General features: G+C 42.4%; 1 long non-coding RNA gene across 2 annotated transcripts in view; it reads right to left on the bottom strand.

Moving 5' to 3' along the window:
* The window catches only part of LOC122553953 (uncharacterized), a 58,671-nt gene extending 36,462 nt beyond the window's left edge, over positions 1-22,209 (bottom strand). Inside the window, exons 1-2 of one of the 2 annotated variants that reach the window (XR_015757746.1) lie at positions 22,078-22,209; positions 20,686-20,744 (exon numbers count right to left, since the gene is read on the bottom strand). This is a non-coding gene — a long non-coding RNA (uncharacterized LOC122553953). The remainder of the gene's footprint in view (positions 1-20,685; positions 20,745-22,077) is intronic. The other variant, XR_015757747.1, reaches the window with a different exon arrangement.
* Positions 22,210-22,421: the final 212 nt, after the last annotated feature.

The following is a 22,421-nucleotide window of genomic DNA, read 5'->3' as shown; positions in this document are numbered from 1 at the left end:
TGGAACGTGGGACTGGGACATCATATCTATTATAGAAAAAATGGTTGAGGGAGAGACAGGACTGGCAGCTTGATGTTCTGGGGTTTAGTTGCTCTAGAAAGGATAGAAAGCAAGGCAAGAGAGAAGGGATAGTGCCATTTTTGATGAAGGAAAACATTACTGCAGAGGATATTACTGAGGGACCATCCAGTGAAGTTATATGGGTGGAACTCAAAAATAAGAAACGGATGATTGCCTTGATGGAATTGTACGATATGCACCCCAATATCAATAGGAAACTGAAGAGCAAATACGTGGAGAGATCTCAGATATGTGTAAAAATAATGGGATTATAATAGTAGGAGATTTTACCTTTCTAAACATAGACCGGGACTGCCATAGTGTGAAGGGCTTAAATGGTGAGGAATTCATTAAATGTGAACAAGAAAATTTTCTTTATAAGTATGGAGATGTACCTACTAGAGAAGGAGCCACCTTCCCAACCTTCTCTTGGGAAATAAGACAGGGCAAGTGACTGAAATGTTAGTGGGGGAACATTTGGGACCAGTGATCATAATTCTATTAGTTTTAAAATAGTTATAGAAAAAGATAGACCTTGTATAAAAGTTGTAGTTCTTAACTGGAGTAAGGCAATTTTGACAGTATGAGACAGGAACTTTCAAAGGTTGATTTGGTTAGACTGTTCGCAGGTGAAGAAATGGCAGGCAAGTGGGAGGTGTTCAAAAGTGAGATAACGAGAGTTCAGAGGCATTATGTTCTTGATAGAGTGAAGGGTAAGGTTGGTAGGAGTAGGGAACAATGTATGAATAGAGTTATTGAGACTCTGGTGAAGAATAAGAAGGAGGGATAAGTCACATCTAGACAATTAGGATCAAGTGAATTTCTTGAAGAGTATAAGAGGTGTAGGGATATTCTTAAGGGGGAAATCCGAAGGGCAAAAAGGGGATATGAGATAGCCTTGGCAGATAAGGTTCAAGATAACCTAAAGAGATTCTACAAGTACAACAAGAGCAAAAGAACAACGAGAGAGAGAATAGGTCCCCATAAAGATCAACAAGATCATCTATGTTTATGAACTACAGGAGATGGGAGAGATACTAAATTAATATTTGTATCAGATTTTACTGTGCTGAAAGAAATGGAGGCTTGGGAACTCGGTAAATAAATATTGATGTCTTGAAAACAGTCCACATTACAGAAGGTGAGATGCTGGAGGTCTTAAAAAAAACATAAAGGTGGAGACAGCTCTGGGACCTGATCCAGTGTATCCCAGGACATTGTGGGAAGCTAGGGAAGAAATTGCGGGGCCCTTAGCAAATATATTTGCATCATATATAGCTAAAAATTAGAGAGTGGCTATTTAAGAAAGGCAGCAAGGAATGCCTGGGAACTATAGACATGTGGGTCTGACAACATTAATAGGTCAGTTGTTGGAGGGGGTTTTGAGAGATAAGGTTTACACATATTTGGAGAGGCAAGGATGGATTAGGGATAGTTAGCATGACTTTGTATATGGAAAATTGTGTCTCAGAAACTTGATCGAGTTTTTTGAGGATGTAACCAAAAAGATAGATGATGGCAGAGTGGTAGATGTTGTCTACATATATTTTAGTAAAGCCTTTGACAAGGTTCCACATGGTAGACTGGTTAGTAAAGTTAGCTCGCATGGGATTCAGGGAGAGCTTGCCAGTTGGATTCAAAATTGACTTGACAGTAGGAGACAGTGAGTGGTAGTGAAGGTTTGTTTATCAGACTGGAGACCTGTGACCAGAGGTGTTTCACAGGGATCGGTGTTAAGTTTACTGTTGTTTGTCATTTATATAAATGATTTGAATGAGGATATGGAAGGTGTGATTAGTTAGTTTGCAGATGACACCAAAATTGTTGGCATAATTGACAGTGAACAAGGTTATCTAAGATTGCAAAGGGATATTGATCAATTGGGTCAATGGGCTGAGAAGTGGCAGAAGGACTTTAATTTGGATAAATGTGAAGTGTTGTATTTTGGTGAGGATTGCAGCTGCTGGGGACACAGAGTTGAAAAGTGTGGCACAGGAAAAGCCCAGCAGGTCAGGCAGCATCTAAGGAGCAGGAGAGTCAATGTTTTGGGCATAAGCTTTTCATCGGGAGTTTATCTAAATTAAACTCCTTCTGCCACCTTTCAGCCCATTGCCCCAATTGATCAAGATCCCTTTGTAATCTTAGATAACCTTCTTCACTGTCAACGATACCACCAATTCCTGATGAAGGATTTATGCCTGAAATGTTGGCTCTCCTGTTCCTCGGAAGCTGCCTGACCTGCTGTGTTTTTTCCAGTGCCCACGTTTTGACCTTGGGTGGTGTTGTCAAACAGAGCCTTAGGGTTCAGGCACATTGTTCTTTGAAAGTTGCATTGCAAGTAGACAAGATCTTTAAGAAGGCATTTAGCATGCTTGCCTTCATTTCTCAGAACATTGAATGCAGGAGTTGGGATGTCATGTTGAGGTTGCACAGGAGGCTGATTTTGGAGTACTGTGTCCAATTTAGTCGCCTTGCCATATTACTAAATTGGAGAGGGTTCAGAAAAGACTTACCAGGATGTTACCAGGACTGAGGTAATGGATTAACAGGAGAGGCTAGATAAGCTGGGACTTCTTTCACTGGAGCTTAGGAGGTTGAGGGGTAACTATATAAAGGTTTATAAAATCATGAGGGACTTTGATAGAGTGAACAGCAAAGGTCTTTTCCCTAGGGTGAGGGAGTTCAAAACTAGGGGGCATATTTTCAAGGTGAGAGGAGAAAGATTTCAAAGAGACCTGAGGAGTAACTTCTTCACACAGAGAGGTTTGTATGTGGAATGAATAGCCAGAGGTAGATGCAGATACAGTTACAACATTTAAAATACATTTGTACATGAATAGGAAAGGTTTAGTCAGATACGGGCAAAATACAGGTAATTAGAGCTAGTTTAGTTTGGGAAACTTTTTCCGTGTGGATGAGTGAATATAATGGTCTGTTCCTGTGCTGTATGACTCCGTGACTCTATGACACTACTCTAAACTCCATATTATTTTGTCTTCCTTTTGTACTGGACACTATCACCTTTGTACATTTGTCTGTGCGTAGTCCTACAGGACTGCACAAAGACTGAAGGCTTGATGTTACATCTTCAATACTTTCCTTGACATTAGGAGGTAATAAATTTGCTATTTCTCTCACTTAAGAAAATGTTGCGATTGGCTCATTATGTCTATTATAAAAATTAGTTAACTATATTTTCTTTGGAGAAAGTCCTAAGAAGAACTCAAACCATTAATGCAACCAACCAGAGAGCCCTAAAACTAGGGAGCCAACTCACCCCTCCCCATTAGATCATAAAATTGGAAGAAATCTTTTGCTTGCCTTTACCTTATGAGAATGAGACAAACACCTCTCATTCATGCAGCATATTGGGAGCTGTGTAAAGGGTCCCAAAGTGCATAGACCTCATGGTAATCTCATTTAAGTTGTGACGCTGCAATTATGTTATTGATATCAAGCTAACATCATGTGGAATTGGCATTGTGGTAGCTTCCAGTAATATCTGCCTCATGAAATTCTATGATTAACCAACCTATTTTCTTATGCAAAATAACTTCCTTCAAGGTGGTGAGTTTTTTCTCCACTATTGAAAGCATAACATTAAATTAAATAGACAATATACCTATAAACTTTTTATATCCAATTCTGTATTGATAGCACAGAAGAAGTCTTGTGTATATTCTGGATCAATGGTGCTGGAAGAGCACAGCAGTTCAGGCAGCATCCGAGGAGCTTCAGCAAAATCGACGTTTCGGGCAAAAGCCCTTCATCAGGAATAAAGGCAGAGAGCCTGAAGCGTGGAGAGATAAGCTAGAGGAGGGTGGGGGTGGGGAGAGAGTAGCATAGAGTACAATAGGTCAGTGGGGAAGGAGATGAAGGTGATAGGTCAGGGAGGAGAGGGTGGAGTGGATAGGTGGAAAAGGAGCTGGGCAGGTCGGACAATTCCGGACAAGACAAGGGGAAGTGTTGAGCTGGAGGTTTGAAACTAGGATGAGGTGGGTGAAGGGGAAATGAGGAAGCTGTTGAAGTCCACATTGATGCCCTGGGGTTGAAGTGTTCCGAGACGGAAGATGAGGCGTTCTTCCCCCATGCGTCTGGTGGTGAGGGAGCGGCGGTGTAGGAGGCCCAGCACCTCCATATCCTCGGCAGAGTGGGAGGGGGAGTTGAAATGTTGGGCCACGGGGCGGTTTGGTTGATTGGTGCAGGTGTCCCGGAGATGTTCCCTAAAGTGCTCTGCTAGGAGGCGCCCAGTTTCCCCAATGTAGAGGAGACCGCATCGGGAGCAACGGATACAATAAATGATATGAGTGGATGTGCAGGTAAAACTTTGATGGATGTGGAAGGCTCCTTTAGGGCCTTGGATAGAGGTGAGGGAGGAGGTGTGGGCACAGGTTTTACAATTCCTGCGGTGGCAGGGGAAAGTGCCAGGATGGGAGGGTGGGTCATAGGGGGGCGTGGACCTGACCAGGTAGTCACGGAGGGAACGGTCTTTGCGGAAGGAGGGAAGGGGTGGGGAGGGAAATATATTCCTGGTGGTGGGGTCTTTTTGGAGGTGGCGGAAATGTTGGCGGATGATTTGGTTTATGTGGAGGTTTGTAGGGTGGAAGGTGAGCACCAGGGGCGTTCTGTCCTTGTTACGGTTGGAGGGGTGGGGTCTGAGGGCGGAGGTGCGGGATGTGGACGAGATGCGTTGGAGGGCATCTTTAACCACGTGGGAAGGGAAATTGCGGTCTCTAAAGAAGGAGGCCATCTGGTGTGTTCTGTGGTGGAACTGGTCCTCCTGGGAGCAGATACGGCGGAGGCAGAGGAATTGGGAATACGGGATGGCATTTTTGCAAGAGATAGGGTGGGAAGAGGTGTAATCCAGGTAGCTGTGGGAGTTGGTGGGTTTGTAAAAAATGTCAGTGTCAAGTCGGTCGTCACTAATGGAGATGGAGAGATCCAGGAAGGGGAGGGAGGTGTCAGAGATGGTCCAGGTAAATTTAAGGTCAGGGTGGAATGTGTTGGTGAAGTTGATGAATTGCTCAACCACCTCGCGGGCGCCAATGCAGTCATCAATGTAGCAGAGGAAGAGGTGGGGAGTGGTGCCGGTGTAATTACAGAAGATCAACTGTTCTATGTAGCCAACAAAGAGACAGGCATAGCTGGGGCCCATACGTGTGCCCATGGCTACCCCTTTGGTCTGGAGGAAGTGGGAGGATTCGAAGGAGAAATTGTTAAGGGTGAGGACCAGTTCGGCCAAACGAATGAGAGTGTCGGTGGAAGGGTACTGATGGGGACGTCTGGAGAGGAAAAAACGGAGGGCTTGGAGGCCCTGGTCATGGCGGATGGAGGTGTAGAGGGATTGGATATCCATGGTGAAGATGAGGCGTTGGGGGCCGGGGAAACGGAAGTCTTGGAGGAGGTGGAGGGCGTGGGTGGTGTCTCGAACGTACGTGGGGAGTTCCAGGACTAGGGGGGATAGGACAGTGTCGAGGTATGTAGAGATAAGTTCAGTGGGGCAGGAGCATGCTGAGACAATGGGTCGGCCAGGGTGGTCAGGCTTGTGGATCTTGGGAAGGAGGTAGAACCGGGCAGTGCGGGGTTGTATACCCCATTCTTGTCTTGTATACCCCATTCATTTCATGCCCATTTTAACTATATTTTCCATTGTCTGATATTTGTGTGACAGAATTAATGTCAGCCTTTGTAATGGTAAAACCCCATGTCAACATTTTTGAATGACAAAATCTTATTTATTGTCACACTGTACTTATAAGCCTTTCGCCACTAGGTGGCACAAGATCTCAAGTCGGCCAGTTTCACCCACCATTTTGATTCTGTTACATGTTAACATAGAAATTCTAAACACAATGAATCAGGGGGGAAGGGGTCGAAGGGAATGGGAGTTCATCCAAAATTTTCCAATGTTACATCTCTGCTCCACTCCCTCACCCCATCGAAATCAGGCAGTAGCTGGATTCTGAAATAGTTCAAGAAATTTGTCCTCAGTGAGGAAATTCGAGCAGGAGAGGGTTTGGTTTAGTGTGGTTTCTGGGATGTACAAAGTCAGAGGGTGAGGGAAGGTATCATCGTCCAACTAAACAGAACACCTCCATCTTTGAAGTGGCCCAATCTCAGCATTTGTGCAAGGATCCTAGCTGACTGTGCCCTTTGGTGGCAACGTACATGGAATTTACAGGCTCAGAGAGGGGCCCGTTCATCAGCATTGGACGGACAGGAGTAACACCACTGTGAGCAGATGCTTAAAACAGGTATTTCTTGTACTCAGACACTTTGGCCATTACTTGAGGAGGTCATAGAATCATAGAGTCAGAGAGAAATAGACCTTTCAGTCCAACAGTCCATGCCGAACAGAATCCCAAACTAAACTAGTCCCACCTGCCTGCTCTGGTCCATATCCCTCCAAATCCTTCCTATTCATATACATATCTAAATGTCTAATTGTGTCCACATCCACCACTTTCTCAGGAAGTTCATTCCACACGTGAACTACCCTCTGTGGAAAAAAATTGCCCTCATGTCATTTTTAAATCTCTCTCTTCTCACCTTAAAAAAGTGTCCTCTAGTCTTGAAATCCCCCATCCTAGGTAAAAGCTACCCACCATTAATCTGATCTATATCCTTCATGATTTTATAAACCTCTGTAAGGTCACCTCTAAACCTCGCATGCCCCAGGGAAAATGTCCCAGCCTATTCAGCCTTTCCTTATAACTCAAACTCTCCATACCCAGCAACATCCTTGTAAACCCTTTCCAAACCCTCTCCAGCTTAATAATATTCTTCTTATAAGGGCGACCAGAACTGGACACAGTAATCCAGAAGAGGCCTCACCAATGTCTGTACAACCTCAACATGACTTCTCAACTCCTATACTCAGAGGACTCAGCAATGAAGGCAACTGTGCCAAATGCCTTTTTAACCACCCTCTCTTTATGTAACACAAACTTTAAAGAATTATGCTCCTGAACCCCTAGATCTCTCTGCTCTACAACACCGCCCAAGGCCCTACCATTAATTGTATAAATCCTACCTCTGTTTTTTTTTAACAAAATGCAATACCTTGCACATATCCAGATTGGACTCCAGCTGTAATATTTCAGCCCATTGACCCAAATGGTAGTCCAAACCATATCCTTGTCATAATGTCCTTGAACTCTTTGTTCAGTGGGAAGTCAAAATGTTCAGTGGAGATTTAGCAACTATTTACTGGGCCTGCACCCCATAAATTATGTTGCACCTCAGCTTACTCCCCTCATGTTCTGAGTCTTTGAATTTGGAAATGCCAGCATAGGCAGACCACGCTACTGTATTCCACTTTCATTCTATCATTTCTTCTGAACTATTGGTTCTAACCTGAAAATGATAGCTGAGAGTTTTATATTTATTGCCTGATATCTCATATAGCCCCCAGTGCAAAGTGCAAAAACAAAGAGGTCTGTCCTATATTACATTGCCCCACTGTGATGGGACACGAGAGAACTCATAAGTTTTGGTTAAAAGCAAATTACTGCAGATGCTGGAATCTGAAGCCAAAAGAGAAAATGCTGGAAAATCTCAGCAGGTCTGGCAGCATCTGTAAGGAGAGAAAAGAGCTGACGTTTCGAGTCTAACTGACCCTTTAAAGGTCTTGGCTGTTAATTTACTTATGAAAACTGAGAATTCGAGCAGGTTTTTAGTGGTTACAGATTGAATGCCTGTACACAGCACTCTGTAGAATGTCATAAAAAGACACCCCTTCGATAGCATCAGTAAATGCTCCAACCTAATTGTTATGGAGAGCACAGAAACTTTACTCACATTAAAATTTTTATAGCTGTGGGACGTGTGAGAAATTCTGAGATACTCCCTTTCAGAGTCTATTTTTAACTAAAGATTGTGAGAGTGAACAGGAGAAATACAAAAATTCACATTGATGTACTGGTTAACGGATGACAAATTGAAGTGCTGACAGAGGCTGCTTTTGAACAGCCTCTTTACATTTGGAGCTCCACACTGTAAGTGAACTGTTGCATCTTTGTTTGAGGGAAGAATCTCCATATTGTGTATGGCCATGTGCAATTGCTGTTCTTGACCCTGTAACCTGCATTCTTAGCATTGTGCTGAAAGGTCAAAAATTGAAAAGCCTTTCTGCGACATTATTTTTCTTTAGGTTTTGCAGTTTTGATTTTTTTTTCTCCTTTTTTCCAAACTTTATCATCTTTTCTTGGGAGGGTAATGGACTCATGGTGCTTATGGTTCAGGCAACCACTCACCAGATGCAATCTATGAGTGTTGACTCATGGTCAAATGGGGGAATTGGTGCTTAACAGTTGAGCACAATCACAGCAGTGATGACAGGATAGGGACCATTAAAGCTGGAGGCTATTTCCCACCCTGAACCCAAGAGTGCCGACGACAGTTATACTCCCTAACAACAATCAGATAATATAATCCGAAAACAAGGATCAATCCTGAGGCCTTTATTCTTCACCCAACAACATGTTTAAGAACTACTGAAAGGACACACAGAGCTCTCTGAAGATTCACCTCGTTATGCTATCAACAGCCAGAAGTAGCCAGAGGCTAATGTAACATCCTGCCTTTGAGATAGGAGGTCTGTGGAAATTAAATTACCAATTTAACAACCTCGTTCATGATTTGATTGGTCCTAAATTCAACATCTCAACCAGGTGCATTGCAGCAAAACCAATGACAAAAGCTTTTTGCTTTTTTTAAAATTAAGAAACTTTTAGCTTTCTTTAGGTCGATATGAGCCAGCAACAGTGCACAATGGAGCAACTTCAGAGCAAAAATGTATTCACACATTATGTCATTAATTTAACATCAGCTACATTTCACATTTGAGGTAGGAGACAATAGGAAGTACACTGTGGTAGAAACGGAGATAAAAAATAAAATTAGAGTTTAGGGTATAATCTAGAACTGTTGGATGAGCTTGTCATGGTAATGGCTAATGCACAATACATGTTCAGTTCATCTGCCATCTTTCTACTTTCTATTATTAATTCCTCAGATACATGTTTTCTGCACTATCCCTGAATGTCAGTATTCTTCAGAAATTCATAGAAACATAGGAGAAAATATCAGGAGTAGGCCATTTAACCCCTTGAGCCTGCTCTGCCAGTTATTACGTTCATAGCTGATCACTGAGGTCAGTACCCTAGTCCTAGCACCCCCACCCCATCTTTTAGTCACAAGAGTTACATCTATCTCTTTCTTGGAAACACAATGTTTCGGCCTCAACCACTTTCTGTGATCATGAATTCCACAAGTTCACCATCTCTGGGTGAAGAAATTTCTCCTCACCTCAGTCTAAACAAGTTTAAACTACCCTTAAGCTGTGACCCTGGCTTCTAGACTCCCCACCATTGGTAACATCCCTCCTGTGGCTAACCTGACTGGTCCAATTAGGATTCTATGCGATCACCCCTCATTCTTCTAAGCTCCAGTGAATACAATCCTAGCTGACAAAATCTCTCCTCATATGTCAGTCCTGTCATCCCAGGTATCAATTTGTTAAACTTGCGCTGCACTCCCTTTATATCAAGAACATCCTTCTTCAGATAAACCACGCACAATATTCCAGATATGGACTCACCAATGCCCTGTATAATGGCAGCAAACATCTTTGTGCCTGTAGTTAAATCCTCTGGCTGTGAAGGCCAACACACAGTTTACCTTCTCTACTGGCTGCTGCACCTGCACACTTACTTTCAGCGACTGGTAAACAAGGACACCCAGGTTTCATTTCCTTTCCTTCTCCGCAATCTACGGTCATTAAAGTAATCATAGTATCATAGAATCCTTACAGTGTGGAAACAGGAAACAGGTTCAACAAGTTCACACTGACCCCCTGAAAAGTATCCCACCCAAACCCATTCCCCTCCGACTCTATATTTACCCCTGACTAATGCACCTAACCTACACATCCCTGAACACTACAGGCAATTTAGCATGGCCAATTTACCTAATCTGCACATCATTGGATTGTGGAAGGAAACCGGAGCACCCGGAGGAAACCTACTCCGACAAGGGGAGAATGTGCAAACTCCACACAGACAGTCACCTGAGGCTGGAATCAAATCAAACCCAAGTCCCTGGTGCTGTGGACAGCAGTGCTAACCACTGAGCCACAGTGCCACCTCAGATGAAAAGGTGCAAACAATTATCTACCTTTCTATTCATTGGGTTTTGTATTGAGCTTGCTTAATAATCAATTATCCACAGTCGTCTGGCATAAAGAATTCCAAAGATCCACTAGCCTTCAAATGTAGACATTTCTCCTTAAATAGCCTGCCCCTTGTTCTGAGGTTATCATCCTGGTTGTAGAGTTACCAGCTAGGGGAAGCATCCTATCTCTATCCACCCTGTAATGTCCTGTAAGAGTTTTGTAAGTTTCAATGAAACCAACTTACATTCTTGCAAACTCTAGATAAAAACTCAGTTTTCCCGATCTCTCCTTCTAATGCAATCTTGCCATCCCAAGAGTTAATCTGGTGAACTTTCATTACACTCTCTCTGTAACAAGTACATCCCTGCTTCAGAAAAAAAAGGGAACATTCCAAGATCTTTAGATGACGCATCACCAAGACAATTGTAAGATGCAGACGGAACATAATAATCCAGGTGTGACATCATCAAGATGCCATACAACTGCAGCAATGCATCTTTACCCCTCTACCCAAATCCCCTTGCAATGAAGGCCAGCATCTTATTTGTCCTTCCAATGGCAAATGGAATAAAACTTAACAAGTATGAAGTTATTCACTGAGGTAAAAAAAACCCAGAAAAGCAGAATATCTCATAAATAGGTCACAATGTCATAGAGATGAACAGCACAGAAACAGCACCTTCGGTCCAACTCATCCATGCCAACCAGATATCTAAATTATTCTAGTACCATTTACCAGCACTTGGCTCATATCCCATTAAACCCTTCCTATTCATGTGCCATCCAGATGCCTTTTAAATGTTGTAATTGTACCAGCTTCCATCACTTCCTCTGGCTGCTCATTCCACACATGCACCAACCTCTGTGTGAAAAACTTGCTCCTTCGCTCCATTTTAAATATTTTCCCTTTCACCTTAAACATATGCCCTCTGGTTTTGAACTCCCCTACCCCAGGGAAAAGACATTATCTATTTACCTTATCCATACCCCTCATGATTTTATAAATCTCTATAAGGTCACCCCTCAGCTTCTGTGCTCCAGGGAAAACAGCCCCAGCCTACTCAGCCTCTCCCTATAGCTCAAACGCTCCAACCCTGGCAACATCCTTGTAAATCTTTTCTGAAAACTTTCAAATTTCACAACATGATGAAAGTTTGAGAAGTGTGTGGGAATCCAAAAGATTTTGGCCTTGATCCATGAGTCACTAAAAGTTAGCGTGCGAGTATAGCAAGGAATTCGAAAGGCAAATGGTATGTTGGTCTTCGTATCAAGCAGATTTGGAAAAAGAAGATCCTACTGACGACATCCTAGCTTTTCCCCTCCAACACATACACACACATGCAGACACTTGCACGCAGACACACAGACACACACACACACATGCACACACACATGCAGACACGCAGACATACAGACACACACACGCAGACACACACATGCACAAACGCACATACACACAGACATTTCTTGCATCCTATCTTCACTTTACTACCATCGGCAACTCTGTTGTCTTTGTTTCTGAACCCCATACAGCCTGTTCCAATTGCCCCTTTGTTTACAGCATTAATAACACAATCTTCCAACCACCTCCATTTTTGAAACAGTCATATTTGACTCAAAATCTTCATTCTGTTACTTTCTCCACAGATTTGTAGCATCAACAGTATTTTGACTTTGTGTTAATAAGGTGTACAGTATTCATTAATAGGGACATAAAGCACAAGAGCAGAACTTCCACAAGACACTGATTAACCTCAGCTGGTCTATTGTGTGCAGTTCTGGGTACCACGTTGTAGGAAGGATATACCTGCATCGGAGACAGTCCAGAAGAAGTTTTCAAGCATGGTTCCAGTTATGAGACATAAGGAAAGATTATGAGGAAGATTGGATGAGTTGGGGCTGTTTCCACTGGAGAGTGGGAAGGCTAAGAGGACTTTTGACAGAAGGTTTCAAAGTCGTGAGGGGTCTGAATACAATGAATAGGGGAGAAACTGTTCCCACTCAGAAATGGACTGACAACCATAGGGCACAGTTTTAAAGTGTTTTGCATAAGAAGCAAATGCAATGTGAGAAAAAGCACATCAATGTCTCTGCTTCCTCAGGACGCTAAGGAAATTCAACGTGTCCACAAAGACTCTTATCAATTTTTATAGTTGTACCATAGAACGTGTTCTGTCTGGGTGTATCACAGGTTGGAACAGCAACTGCTCTTCCCAAAATGGCAAGAAATTACAGAGTCATGAACACAGCCCAGTCCATCACACAGACTAGCCTTCCATCCATTGACTCCATCTATACTTCCCACTGCCTCAGGAAAGCAACCAGCATAATCAAAGCCCCCTCGCACTCTGGTTATACTCCTCTATCGTCGAGCAGAAGATATAAAAGTTTGAAAACATGTACGAACAGATTCAAGAACAGCTTCTTCCCTGCTATTATCAGACTTTTGAATGGACTTCACAAATGTTAACTCTGATCTCTCTCTGCACCTTCTCTGCAGCTGTAACATTGTATTCTGTGTTCTATTCTGCTACCCCGATGCAATTTGTATGGTACAATCTGCCTGTATAGTGTGCAAAACAACACTTTCCACTATATCTCAGTACATGGGACAACAATAAATCAAACTGAAACTGAAACTCAAACATCCTTTTTTCACTCAGCAAGCTGTTAGAATCTGGAATGTATGTTAATGTGGTGAAGACAGGTTCAATTAAGGCATTCAAGAGGGCATTGGATGAATATTTAAATAGGACGGGCTGCAGGAACTGTGGGAATAAGGCAGGAGATTGGTGCTAAACTAAAATACTCAGAGACAGTGCAAACATGATGGGCCAAATGTCTTCTTTCTATACTATGGCAGTTCTGTGATTTTTAACTCATGCCAGCCTCACACATACTTGAGCCCCTTGCTGAGGGGCGCAGTCACTCAGGAGTGCATCTAGTCCTGGACAGAAAGCTGTAATCGTCATAGGCAGCGCAAACCTTTCAGGTTGTCTGCATGCAAGCAAGCAGGCCAGGTTTAATAGTCCATTGCAATCCCCTTGAGCTGATTTTCAGCCTCCCACCTCACCCCCAAAGAATACTGTGCAAGGAAATGAAAATACAAATTAAATTAAAATATGAACTACAGCCCAAGATCCATGAGCTGAATTTGGCAACTCAAACCACTGGGGGAATGGGACATGTGTCACAATATTTGTAACATGGGGTCTTTCACAGAACGTCCATTGTGTATATGTTAGTCCAATTCCAGCTTATTGACCCTTGCCCTTTTACAAGGCATGGATTTTAAAAGAAAACTAGACTTCTCCCACTTCCTTCTCTAATCATTCCCTTGTTGATTTCTCTCGGTTACATGTATAATTTAGTTTCCCATTAACATGCCACTTCCCAACTTCCTGACCAGAATTCCTACAATGTTTGTTTGAAGCAACTCAGTGATTGTTAAACACAGTCAGCAATAACTCATTGAAACAACACTTGGCCCTTCCCTCAGATAAAAGCTGACAGTGTTGAAAATATTCAGCAGGTCTGGCAGCATCTGAGGAACGAGAAATAGAATTCTTATTTCACGTCAAATCTGCCTCTTCTTCAGACGTGAAGAAAGGAAGAAAATTGATGGATTTAATGCTGGGCTAGTGGTTAACATTTTACGTCTGGTGTCACTTCATCAGAACTGTTCTAAAAAAGGGTTACTGGATTCAAAATGTTGACCATGCTTTCTTCCCACAGATGCTGCCTGACCTGTTTTTATTTCAGGTATCCAGCATCCACAGTTCTTTGTTTTATTTCAACAAAAGAGAATCCAACAATCTCCTTGATATTTAATAGCATTGGCTTCACTGAATGCCCCATTATCAACATCTTGGGGGTTAACATTGTCCAGAAACTGAACTGGACTTGCCATATGGCTAGGTAGGACAGTTCAAGAGGGCGGTGCCGAGTCAGGGGGTTGGGTCTGGGATAAGGTGGGGGCAGGGGAAATGAGGAAACTGGTGAAATTGACATTGATCTCGTGTGGTTGATGGGTCCCAAAGGGGAAGATGAGTCTTCCTCCAGGCATTGGGTGGCTAGAGTTTAGCGGTGGAGGAGGCCAAGGACTTGCATGTCCTTGGTGGAGTGGGAGAAGGAAGACTGACTCAACACGAACATATACTTCAAACCCACTGACTCCCACAGTTACCTGGACTGTACGTCCTCCCACCCTGCTTCCTGTAAAAACGTTATTCCTTATGCCCAATTCCTCTGCCTCTGCCACATCTGCTTCCAGGAGGACCAATTCCACCACAGAACATACCAGATGGCATCCTCCTTCAAAGACCACAATTTCCCCTCCCATGTTGTTAATGATGTCCTTTAGCACATCTCCTCCACTTCATGCACCTCTGCCATTGAACCCTATCCCTTCAATCGCAACAAGGACAGATCCCCTCCCATAACGGTCTTCATCTTTCCTTCCACCAACCTCTGGATACAATACATCATCCCCTGCCACTTCTGTCACCTACAAACAGACCCCACCACCAGGGATATATTTCCCTCCCCACGCCTATCTGTGTTCCTTAGAGACCATTCTTTCCGTGACTCCCTTGTTAGGTCCATGCACCCCCACCAACTACACTGTCCATTCCCAGCACCTTCCCCTGCCACCACAGGAATTGCAAAACCTGCACACACACCTCTCCCCTCACCTCCATCTAAGGCCCCAAAGGATCCTTCCACATTCGACTAAGATTTACCTGTACATCCACACATGTCATCTACTATGTCTGTTGCTCTTGATGTGGTGTCCTCTACATTGGAGAGACAGGTCACCAACTTGTGGAATGTTTCAAAGAACATCTCTAGAACACAAGTACCAATCAACCCCACTGCCATGTAGCCGAACACTTCAACTTCCCCTCTCACTCCACCAAGGACATGCAATTCCTTGGCCACCTCCATTGCCAAACTCTAGCCACCCAATGCCTGGAGAAAGAATGCATCATCTTCCGTCTTGGGACCATCCAACCACATGGGATCAATGTTGATTTCATCAGTTTCTTCATGTCCCCTCCCTCCACCTTATTCCAAATCCTATCCTCTAACTCAGCACCACCCTCTTGAACTGCCCTACCTTTCCATCTCCCTTCCCACCTATCCACTCCGACCTATCGCCATCACCCCCCACCTTTATCTACCTACTGCATTCTTAGCTACCTTCCACCCAGCTCCACCCTTCCCATTTATGTCTCAGCTCCCCTCCATTCCTGATGAAGAGCATATGCTCGAAATGTTGACTCTCCTGCTCCTCGGATACTGCCTGACTGGCTGTGCTTTTCCAGCACCACACTCTTTGACTCTGATCTCCAGCATCTGCAGTCCTCAGTTTCTCCTCGCCATATAGCTACAAAAGCAGATCAGAGCAGTGTCATCTTCTGACTCCCCAAAGCCTGTCCACCATCTACAAGGCACAGGTCAGGAGGATATTGGAATACTCCCCACTTGCCTGGATGGGGCCTGTTCCAACAACACTTAAAAAACTTGAAAACATCCAGGACCAAGCTGGCTGCTTGATTGGCAGCCCATCTAATAGCTTCAACATTCATTTTCTCTGGCACTAATGCACTCTGGCAGCAGTATGTACCATATACAAGACTCACTCAGCCTCCTTCAACAACCTGAAACCTCTATCACCTAAAAGGACCAAGGCAGCAGATACATGGGAACACCATCCTCTGCAAGGTACCCTCCCAGCCACTCACCATCTTGACATGGAGCTGGATCACCTTGTCTTCAGTGTCGCTGGGTTAATGTCCTGGAATACCCTCCCTAACAGCATTGTGGGTACAGCTCATAGATGCTGCAGCTCACCACCATCATCTCCTGGACAATTAGGGAACGACCAGTAAATGATGCCGGTGATGCATACATGCCCATGAATTATTTTTTAAAAACGACACATCTCATCAACACCAAGTGTGGACCAATCCAATGGAAGTGAGGATTTTTGTAAAAAATAGTCTTCATTTTGTTCACTATTATTGGACGGAATTTTATGAATTGTGTCATCCAGCTTCACTTATTTGATGGAAGCCCTTTAAAAGGAGAACCTGAGTAAAGACAAATGACCATCAGGAATATTCCCAACTTAGTTTCACAGTGGTATTAATACTTTGGAACTTCAGTGAGAGGTAGAAGTATTTTGATTTTCTCTCAAGGATTCTTAATTCCTGGAGACCACACATTGTTTGCGGCTAACAAGACATATCTCAAAGCCTTAACGAGCAGTATGCAATAATTCTGATGAATGACATTTGCTCTGTTAAAGTACAGCAATTTCTTTTAGGTTGGCTCTTGTTGAAGTTCAATTAAAGTCACCCAAAATGCAAATTTAATCTTTGCAGTACAGTTTTATAATGCCCTGATGGTGTTGTCAGTAAAGATTGGCTACACCTTAAAAACTGAACTCAAGGGATGATCAGATGACATGTCAGCTCTCCTTTCGATTATGTTCCTGACAGTCACCAGTCGTGTGGCAGCGAGTTGAGGACCTCGTCAATGAGGTCAACACCCTACCTGTAGGCCAGCATCAGAACTTCTCCAAGATTCTTCCAATTAAATTTCTGTTTCTGGTTGGGCATCTTCCAACACCAAGAGATTTTCTTTTTTTCTGACGTTGGTTTTAACATACACGTAGTAAAATACTTCATGCTGTGACAATTCAGTTAATCGATAAGTGTTGATTTTTTAAAAGAATATATTCATGTAATAAGGCCAACGCTGGCAAATTGAAACATTCTGTTGAAAAGATGTCAATTAACACTTGGCTAAGTACTAAGGCTCATGAAAGAGAGATTTAATGTTTCTTTTTCTTTATTCGTTCATGGCATAAGGGTGTCTCTGGCTAGGCAGCATTTATTGCCCATCCCTTATTGGCCAGAGAGCAGTTAAGAGTCAACTACATTGTTGTAGGTCTGGAGTCACATGTAGGCCAGATGAGGACAGCAGTTTTCTTCCCTAAAGGGCATTAGTGAACCAGATGGGTTTTAAATGACAATCAGCAATAGGTTCATGGTCATCATTAGATTCTTAATTCCATGTATTTATTGAATTCATATTCCACCATCTGACAGTGATGTGCTTTAGGATATCTTTAACAGCTCAAAGCCAGTATACAAATGCCTCACACTATAATCTGGTCTCCAGGCAGGCTTTTGCCCAGACCTTTAGCTGGTGAGCCATCAGATTGTTGAAAGCTGCTGTTTGGTTTGCCTTAACTTTGCTGGTTTTCCTCTACTGTTGATGACTGAGTGTTACAGACTGTCCCATTCCAAAGTTCAGGCCTGAGGGATGAACTGTTGATTGAGGTAGCTGTTGCAAAAGTTCAAAAGGGAAAGACCCATTATCTTGAGTCCTCTTGCCAATTATATACTGAGGAGCTGGAAACAGTGTAAAATCTCTTGAGTTGAATACACGCTTGACACAAAATTCATATGCACATTTTAAATATAATCAGCAATGGCAAACATAGTGAATGAAGCACCTCACGTAATGCATATGACTGCACTTAATCAATTCATTATATGTAATGTACTTTGCACATTTCATAAACACAATATATTTTCACAGAAAAAGAAGAATCTTGGCTGATATACCTCACCCTTTAGAATTATCCTTATTTTACAAACTTCTGCAAGCCTCTGTTCTTCCTTCTTTGTGTAAATATTTCAATAATGCCACAGTTTTTTTAATCTTCAACTCACCGGGACAACTCACATTAAATTACATCGTAAAGCAAAAACAATAATTAGATTGTATGAGAGGAAAGTGCTGATTGGTTTGCAAGTGGACTCTAATTGGTGAAGGTGTTGCCATGGAAAATGCACCAGTTAGATAAGAACTGACAGCGGACTGCCAAACTTGGATATTGGTAACCAATAATTAGTCTTTGCTCAGCCAGTATAAATGTTGTTTTCCCTTTACATTTGTTTTGTTTTTGACAAATTGTCTGACAAATGCGATGTGAAAAGCGTCGACAAGATTGGTCAGGCCAATTGGTTAGGTTTCGGAATAATGCATGCAATTCAGGTCTCTCTGCTGTAAGAAGGATGCTGTGAAACTTGAAAGGGTTCAGAAAAGATTTACAAGGATGTTGCCAGGTTTGGAGGATTTGGGCTATTGGAAGAAACTGAATAGTCTGGGGCTGTTTTGCCTGGAGCTTCGGATGGGTGACTTATAGAAGTTTATAAAATCATAAGGGGCATGACTAAGGTAAATAAACAAGATCTTTTCCTCAGGGTGGGGGAGTCAAAAACTAAATGGCATAGAAGGTGAAACTGAAAGATTTAAAAGGGACCGAGGAGGCAACTTTTTCATGCAAAGTGTTGTGCGTGTATGGAATGAGCTGCCAGAGGAAATGGTGGAGGCTGGTACAATTACAATATTTAAAAGGCATCTGGATGGATATATGCATAGGAAGGGTTTAGAGGAATAAGGGCCAAATGCCGGCAAATGGGACTAGATTAATCTAGGATATCTGGTCAACATGGACGAGTTAGACGGAAGGGTCTGTTTCTGTGCTACACATCTCAGTGACTCCATGACGCTAGTTTATTCAAAGATCCTGTTTCAATACTAGCAAGGACTTATAAGTATTTATTCTTCGTTCTGAAATTCAGACATGGACCTGAGAACCATCTAGGTAATAAATACCATATACCAGTAGTTTTGAGAAAACATTTATGCTGTCATCAAACTTCCTGCAACACAGCACATGGATCTTAAACAGTTTCCTGAGCTTATATTTCATGCAAGTTTAGAAAATTGTTTATGAGTCTCTGACAGCTAGATCACCCATAGTTTGCTTTTCTCTTGCTCCATTATATGAGTGCTCACCTTGGAGCCTTTCTTCATATCTCATGAGGTTTTATGAACCTCCAACCAATTTCATTAGGTGCTGGAGCAGGGTTAGTCATTGCTCAAATGCTACCTTGAGGTCAGTTGGTTCAAGGTTATACCATTTTGTCTTTCCTTGACTACAACTTTGAGGCCCTGAAGGACGTCCTCTGTAAAGCATGCTTTTCACTGCTGCCTAATAGCTTTCATTATAGAACTGTTGTAGGAACAAAATGGTATGGTTTGTACGCTCTGCCTGAAGGCAATTCTTTGGCTAATTAACTGCTGATGCTTCATCCTGAACCAGCATTAACTGTTGCATTATTGCATTTGCAATTCATTACAGAGCTCTAGGCTAGTGCATGCTAATTATTATGACTAATAACAGAATACACTCATCACTATGAATTGGAGAATTAGAATGGGCAACATCAATCAAGTAACTGCATCGGTGGATTCTATGTTTTAAACATGATAAGAACATATTCTGGCCTTAATGAGTCAATAACATATAATGCACACTTTTAAAAGATTTTAACAGATGAGTTAAAGAGCCATAATTATTTTATTGCAATGGGACAAGGTGATATTGAGGCATATGGGGTGACACGTTGGCTCAGTGGTTAGCACTGCTGCCTCACAATGCCAGGGACCTAGGTTCAATTCCAGACTTGGGTGACTTCCTGTGTGGAGTTGGCACATTCTTCCCTTGTCTGTGCAGGTTTCCCCTGGCTGCTCCCACAGTCCATAGATGTGTCGGCCAGGTGAATTGGCCTTGCTAAATTACCCACAGTGTTAGGTGTATTAGTCAGGGGGAAATGGGTCGGTGTAGACTTGTTGGGCCAAAGAACCTGTTTCCACACTGTAGGGAATCTAATCTAATATCAATGTTGTGCATTTTTAAAAAAAAAAATCATTAATGGGATGGGGGCATCGCTGGCTAGACCAGCGCTTATTGTCCATCCTCACTTGCCCAGAGGACAGCTAAGAGTTGATCATGTTGTTGTGAATCTGGAGACACATGTAGACTAGACTCGGTAGGGATAGCAGATTTCCTTCCCTAAATGACATTAATTAACCAGATTTTTTTTTGAAAAAACAACACCCAATAGCAGCCATCATTACACAAAAACAAGCTTTTTATTCCAGATTTTTTTTTAGCTGAATTCAGTTCTCACCATCTGCCATGGTGAGATCCAAAGCCATGTCTTCAGAGGATTAATCTATGACTCATGGGCTTCTTGCCCAGGGATATTATCACTAAGCCATTACCTCTCAATTCTTCGTTTACCACCCAATTCCAACATTCAGCCCCCTCAGCCTAAATCAAATGAATAGACAAAATGTGGAGTTAGATTCCCACTAAAATCCACAACACTCAACCTCGGAAGACCCTCCATTGCACCTGAGTGAATTTCATCCTTTCCCATATCGAATATACTTCAGTATTTTTCATTAAGGTAAACAATTTGATACTCACATGTGATGAATTAGAGGCATCTTTGTGTTGGGAATGCATATCCAAGAGTAACTTGGAACTGCACAAAATCTTTTTAATGCACAAGACTTACATAAAGGCAGCAGGAACAACCTTTCATCACTTTGTCTTTCCTGGACTCCAACTCATGCCCTAGAACAATAAAGGCAATTTTCACTCACTATTCCAAGCAATAATGAGTTCTACTTTTCAATTAATTGGTTCCAAGCAAGTAACCAACAATGTATTTTTGAAGTAAATTATGTTTTTAAGATTGCCACAATATGGGCTAGCCTGCCAAAGGTGAATTTACAATTTCACATGGACTTCCTTGGTCAAGATGAATACCAAGAATAAATCAGCAAACTGAAAGGATGGAAAATATTATTTGAAAATCTCTTAGGTAGTTTTGTGAAAATATCAGTTTATCTGCCAAGTAAATAGAATAAAAGAAAAAATGTCTCCTTGGGGCCTAGCGCAAAAGGATGATGGCTGTTAGAGGCCAATCATTTTAGCCCCAGGACATCATTACATGGTTCATCAGGATAGTGTCCAAGTCCTAACCATCTTCAGCTGCTTCATAAAAGATTTTTCCTCCAACATAAAGTGGGAACATTCTGACGATTGCACAGTGTTTCGTACCATTTATGATTCTTCAAATACCAAATCAGTGTATGTTTGGGTACAGAAAAACTTCGATAGCTTTCAGGCTTGAGTTGAGAATGTGGCAAGTAACATTCATTTCACTTAGATGTCAGGCAATAAATATCTCCAACAAGAGAGAAACTAACCATTCTACCTTAGACACTCAATGGTGATACTGTTGCTGAATATCCCACCAATGTCGATAGTCAACATTGATGAGAGAATTACCCAGAAAAGCAATATAATTCTAAAGAAAAAAAATGAAAGAGCTGTGGAATGTGGAAATCAGATTAAAATCAAAAACAGAAATTGCTGGAAATACTCCACAGGTCTGGCAGCACCTGTGCAGAGAAATCAGAAAGGTCACTGGATCCGAAACTCTGTTAACTCTAACGTTTCTCCACAGATGCTGCCAGATCTGCTGAGTTTTTCCAGCGATTTCTGTTTTTGTTTTTGTTGCCAACAATATAATTGCTGTGTCTGTAAAAGAAGATCAGCAACAGAAGCTCTGCAATGAGTAACTCACATTTGAGTCCCCGAAACCATTTCACCATCTGTAAGGTGCAAGTCAGGAGTGTGGTAGAATACTGCTTACTTGCCTGGATGAGTACAACTCCAACAGCTCTCAAGACATTTGACACCATCCGAGTAAAAGGTTGCCGCCTTGATTGACACCCCATCCACCATCTTAAACATTCACTCCGTTTATCACTAACATATCGTGGCAGCAGTGTGTGTTATCTACAATTCACATTGCAACAACTCACTAAGATTCCTTCAACAGCAGCTTCCAAATTCACAACCTCACCAATTTAAAAGAACACCATGGAAATACCAATACCTTCAAGTTTACCTTCAAGTCACACATCATCATGCCTTGGAGTTAAAGTATTCCTTCACTGTCACTCAGTCAGATATCTGGAACTCCCTTCCAAAGAGCACTGTGGATATGCCTATACAAGATGGACTGCAGTGGCTGAAGAAGCTGACTTATAGGCAAATAGATTTGGGTAACAAATACTGTCCTTGAAACAACACTCGCACGCTATGAATGAATTAAAAAACAACGACTGACAGATACATCGTGTCAGATTTGTGCTTGTGCCAAACTTTGCACAAGACATTCTAGGAATGTCACCAGAAGGAGTAACAGGCAGGTTTATGATTGTGTTTTGACAAATATTG

This window comes from Chiloscyllium plagiosum, unplaced genomic scaffold (genome assembly GCF_037043375.1).
Source record: "Chiloscyllium plagiosum isolate Xiang-an unplaced genomic scaffold, Cpla_swu_hap1 HiC_scaffold_8, whole genome shotgun sequence".
Lineage (NCBI taxonomy): Eukaryota > Metazoa > Chordata > Chondrichthyes > Orectolobiformes > Hemiscylliidae > Chiloscyllium > Chiloscyllium plagiosum.
The sequence above is the reverse complement of the archived record's forward strand: the minus strand, read 5'-3'. Positions and strand labels throughout refer to the sequence as shown.